Below are 6,000 nucleotides of genomic sequence, written 5' to 3'. Positions count from 1 at the left end.
AGTCTTATAATGCTAAACTACTTGACATGATCAAAAGCACTCAACGGGTTGCACTGCAGATTGTCAAAACCTTTTGGTTACAAAAGGCTTTACCTTTTTATGGTCAGACTATCCTAAAACATGCCTCAAATGAATGCAAGGAGATCTTTGAAACTCTGACAAGACCAAAACAGCTGAAACATGTAACTCGCACATGTGATGTCACTGCACTCGATCGTCCTAAAGTGCGATTACTTAGGAGAGATGACTGTATGGCACTGAGTCGTTATGGGGTACAAAAAGGCAGGGTAAAGTACTTTCAACGAATCATTACAAATGGCGAGGTGGTTCACTCAGAAGATTACAGCCGTGTATCTAAACGCAATTCCTTCACTGTTGTGTTGAATGACGAAGCTCGATGACGAAGAAGATTCTTGATTTGCCAAAATGAAAATGAGGAGAGGTGTTATGCCATTGGCAGATTCTATGAACAAGCAAAGCATAGTCTCTGTGCCTCAAATCCAAGTTACTTTGAACCAGTGTCAAAACTTCTTGGACATCTTACAGCTATTCCTGCTTCAGCTATCAAATGCAAATGTCTGATCATTCACACTGAAAAACTCAAAGTTGATTACATTTTTAGAAATATTAATCAGTCTGAATTCCTTAAATGAGGCGTCAAATGAAACTAAGAGTGGCCTAAGTTGTTTTATTCAATTTGATCTTTAGTGTCAGTGTACAAAGATTTTGGTACATTACTACATTACTAAAGCAATGCAAAATTTTATACAATGTGGTATATTTTTGCAAAGTGATTTTGAAGCAATTTGTGTAAATGTAACTTTTTCAGTTTATTTTGTTATGCTTATGTTTATAACAATAACAGGTCTTTATTATCATTGAAAAAAACATGTAATTGATTATTTTATATTTAATGGCAAGAAATCAAATTTACATTAGCAGTATTATATATTGTGCATTGTTTTTGCTGTTTATTTTAAACAAAAAATTATACTGTGATTTTAATACTGTGTGTGTTACCATTAATGTGTGTTATATTCTATCACTTAATGAATTAATGTCAACAAATTAAAGTGTACATAGCAGTTTTGTATTTTGTGCATCGTGCTAGTTCTGGTTCCTTTTCAAAACAAAACAACTCATACAGTGCACCTACTGCCACTTAATGCCTTATCATCAAATGTCCTCATGTATATTCTGCCAGTTAGTCAAAGTCAACCGTACTACATTAGTAGTGAGGTATTCTGCAATGTGACAAGCAAATAAATAAACTTGACTTATCTAATTCTTTTCTAAACATTTGGCTCTTGTTTCATTTGTAGCCAATTATTTGTTTATGTTGTACATACTAATCAGGCCTATTCTGTTACTTTACTGTAAACTATTTTAGAAAGCCAAAAAAAAAAAAAAAAAAAAAAAAATCCATGATTTAAAAATCCCATTTTAAATAATGGATACTTTTGCTCTCCATCCACATTCTACTGTAAGGTTGAAAATGTATTTTCTTGACCCTGAAATACATTTTTAAATATATTTTGGTAAATGAAAGCTGAAATTAAATATATTTTCGATTTCAAAAATATATTTTATTGAACTTCATAGTTACAACATATATTTAGCATATATTTAAAATATATTTTGGCCAAAATAAATGTATTTTTTTACCGTATGGGGATGCGCCAAAAAACGCTGAAAATGAAGTGGATTTGCGCATCTTCTCTATTAACAACGGCTCTGTGTAGTAACAGCTGCTCTATGTGAAATCACGCACCTGATGGAATTAACCGCTGATTAGATAACCGGCTTTACTGACGAGATGCGCATAACGATCGGCCGATCGTGATCGGAGCACCGCTAATATATATATATATATATATATATAAATTTGCAGTTACCATGGCTACAAGAACAATGATTTGTGGTGTTTTGTTAAAACCATGGGTAATTTTCGTAAGGGAACCTGAAAAAAATTATAATAAATTGTGTTTGAGCCCATGTGAAAAAGTAGCACAATTTACATATGATTTACAGTTTATTTTAATAAATATCAAACATTCAATTCAATTGTGCATTATAGCTGACACCTACATGAACAATTACAGTTGTTTTTATGACTGTAAGTCATTCTCCTCAAATGCTACTGACGTTAGAAAAGTGTATACCAATATCACATGTAACTTTAGAGACGGTCCCTAAATTTGAGACTCTCGAACGTCCAACGTCAAGCCAACTTCATCTCTTCATAGTTTTCTTTTCTCTGCGCCGGATTGGTGATGTCCTTTACCCAGGCAAAGATGTCCATCAATCAATTATGAACATTCAGCCGCAAACATGAGGTGCGAGCGGTCGTGAGATTCCTCCGGGATTTGGAGCCCTATGCAGACTGCGTATTCTGCCTATAGGGAATGACGGTCCTGCTGTCATCTTTCGTGCAAGTCGCGACCGTGCATGCCGTGTTGTGATAGTGAATGGTATGGCGCTCCGATGAGATCTTTAATATGACGTTGTAACATGCACTCGTCTCACTGAACGTCTCACTGAAGTCTTGATTTTTTGCTATTAAATCCATTCATTTTAAGACGCAGACGAGGCGTAAACGTCACGCAGACGTCACGTAAATCACGTGTGGCAGTGAAGTGTCGAGTCAGACGTTCACGCGTGATTCACGTGTAGCAGTGAAGTTATTTATTTATTTTTTCCCTAACACGGATCAGAACACGGTCCTCACATGGCTCATTGCTGTGTGTGAGGCAATGCACTATGGCGCTCCGATTAGATCTTTAATATGACGTTGTAGCATGCACTCGTCTCACTGAACGTCACGTCTGCGTCTGCCGAACATCACGTCTGCGTCTGCACGTCTGCATTAAAGTTCGACTTTATGAACGTGACGTCTACGTCTGCAACTTTTACAGTTTGGCTGCCTGAACGTCACGTCTGCGTCTCGTCTGTGTTCTTCCGTTTTTTTTTTTTAATTTATTTTATTATTATTTTTTTTTCATCAATAGCGCACATTTATCTAGAGTAAAAAATTAATTAGTATGGTGAAATGCATGAAGTGTGTTTCTTTTTTTCTTTTCTTTTTTTTTCTTATCCATATATTTTATTTTAGGCATATTGATTTGCTAAATTGATCAAACATATGCTCATTGTGCTTCCTGCTGCTGGCCTCTTGGTTGTTCCTTAGAAAAAAAAAAAAAAACGAATGTTCCAAACATATTTCTAAAATAATTTAATAAAGAAACGAAAATAGATATGACCACTTTGCCATTAAAAAACAAAACTGAAATATTGTAATTGCTGCAACATCAGCTGTGTATGGGAAAGAGAGAAAGCAAAAGACAGGGCATCAGTCAGACTCTGGACTAGAATTCTGATAAGCTGTGCAGGGCTCTATTCGTTCCCTTGTTTCAACTAAAAGTTCCCCTGGGCTTCGCGGGCCTCCAAACTGCCCGGACCCTTATGCACCTTCATACCCATTATTTTCTCTTGCAAATATAACAAATGGTAAAAAGGCACGGTGTCTCGAGCATCATGACAGTGTTTCATTCCTGAATTAATCAACCGTTTAAATGATCAATAACTCACTTATTACAGTTTTTCTGAATGCATAAGCGCTAATCGTGATTCTTGTAGCACAATTTCTAAAACTATTAATAAGTATAGCAAAACCACTCACTGAGTTTGCAAAACTTAAAGCACAAACACTGCTTTGCACTCAGTTTGCAATTTTGTAACACACTTTGCAAAACTGTAGGCACAATTTCATTGCACAACACTCTTTTTGCTGAACTTTAAACACAACTCACTGCTTACACTCAATTACCAACACACTCCTAGCAAAATTATACACATGTATAGCTATCATTAACACTATTTTGCCCACTGTCTGGCACACTTTCAAATGTGAAAACTGTTTTAGATAATAAGTTCACTTTGCAATCAGCCTTAGCACTATAAATAAGCCACAGGTAAGCTGTCTGTGTGGAGTACAATGGAAGGAGCAGTAAGAGTGAGGAGAGTGAGAATCAGAGGAGGCCGAGGGAGAGGACGTGGAGGTGAAGAAGCGAGAGGGTTAGAGGAAGTTAGAGGAAGAGAACAAGGAGGTGCAAGAAGAAGACGAGGAGGGGAAAGAGAAAGGGTAAGAAGAGTAAGAAATAGAATAACTGATGACATCAGAGCTACAATAGTGGACCATGTCATCAACCATGGGATGACTCTGAGGGAAGCTGGCCAACGGGTTCAGCCTAATTTGAGCCGCTTCACTGTGGCAAGCATCATTAGGACATTTCGAAATGAGAATCGTTAAGTACTTTGTAGCACTGCCATACTCTAATAAGAAACACAACAGTACCATACATGCAATAATACTGAAATTGTTACTTTAAAGAATTGCTAGACGTCCAGATGTTGGGGGCAGAGGAAGAAAAACAGCAGCGCATAATTGATAATGACACCATGTTTCAAAATATACACAGTGTAAGCATTTCTCCACTAAGTCGTGTACTTGTGCGCCACAAAATAAGAATGAAGCAAATTTACAGAGTTCCTTTCGAGAGAAACACAGAACGTGTAAAGCGACTGAGATATGACTATGTGCAGGTAAGCTATAGTGTCATTGGTTCTGAATTTGGAAGTGCATACTGTAGTGCTGTGCATGGGCCTGATGTGTTGCATTTGTTTGGTCTTGTCCAGAGCGTGATGGAACTAGAAGCAGATGCCATGGGACATGAGCTACTTTTTGTAGATGAGGCCGGTTTTAACCTCAGTAAAACCAGGAGACGTGGCAGGAACATTATTGGACACCGTGCCATCATCAATGTCCCAGGACAACGTGGTGGTAACATAACCATGTGTGCAGCTATAAGCCAAAATGGTGTTGTTCACCATCATGCAACCATAGGCCCATAGAACACTGCACACATTATTGCATTCCTGGACACCTTACATGACATGCTCACTGTTCAGAGACCAGTGCATACCCGATATGTCATCATATGGGACAATGTTAGTTTCCATAGGGCTGCTTTGGTCCACAACTGGTTTAGAGACCACCCATCCTTCATGGCACTCACTCAACCTCCCTCCATACTCTCCATTCTTAAATCCCATCGAGGAGTTCTTCTCTGCCTGGCGCTGGAAAGTGTACGACCGTCATCCTCATCAACAGGTAGCACTTTTACAGGCAATGGAGGAGGAATGTGGAGATATTGAGCAGGCATCATGCGATGTGGATGAAATTTTGTGGCCGGACCCAGAAAGACGACATGATGTAGGCTGATTTTTGGGTGAAATTTTGTGTTCTGACTTTGTCTTGGTTTTGATGAGTGTGAATAAACACCAATACTTGAAGTTTGGATCCTTGTATATGTTTACATGACACTATGACAAAAGTATGATCTCAAATTGACATCTGTACACAGAGAAAGCAAAAGCCAGATGTGTTTTGTATTCATACCATCAGTGTGTAGTTGGCACATTGTGTGCTTAGTAGATGATGGCTTATGTTTACTGTTTGATACGAAAACACAATTTTTACGAAGGTGTGAAGAGTTAATCTAGTTGTGTTCGCTTTTGCAAGAGAAGTACAATGTTTTGATAATTGGGTGAAAGGTTTTCTTATTTGTGTTTAAAGTTTTGCAAAAATAGCCAATAGTTACAAAAAATGTGCTTAAGCAATCAGAAAAAAACTGTAATAGTGTAATTCTGCCACCTACTGGCGGTTTTCAATTCACATTTAAAGTACCTTTCCATTTTTCTTTTTCTTTATAATTGTAAATATCAGTAAGCTATTCAACGTTTTAGGATTAAAATATCAAAACATTATTTCTGCATTTGTAACTGCAGGTTAAATGATTCATGTCCTGCATTAAACAGTGTGTAAATACATCTAAATGCCTCTTCAGATGCAGCGTGTTTCCTCTGCATTGCAAAGATAAATTTCGTTTATAATGATTTTTATTGGTTTGGTAACAACCCTGAATTTCATATAATTCATAT

This window comes from Carassius auratus, chromosome 49, assembly GCF_003368295.1.
Source record: "Carassius auratus strain Wakin chromosome 49, ASM336829v1, whole genome shotgun sequence".
Classification (NCBI taxonomy): Eukaryota; Metazoa; Chordata; class Actinopteri; order Cypriniformes; family Cyprinidae; genus Carassius; species Carassius auratus.
The sequence above is the reverse complement of the archived record's forward strand: the minus strand, read 5'-3'. Positions refer to the sequence as shown.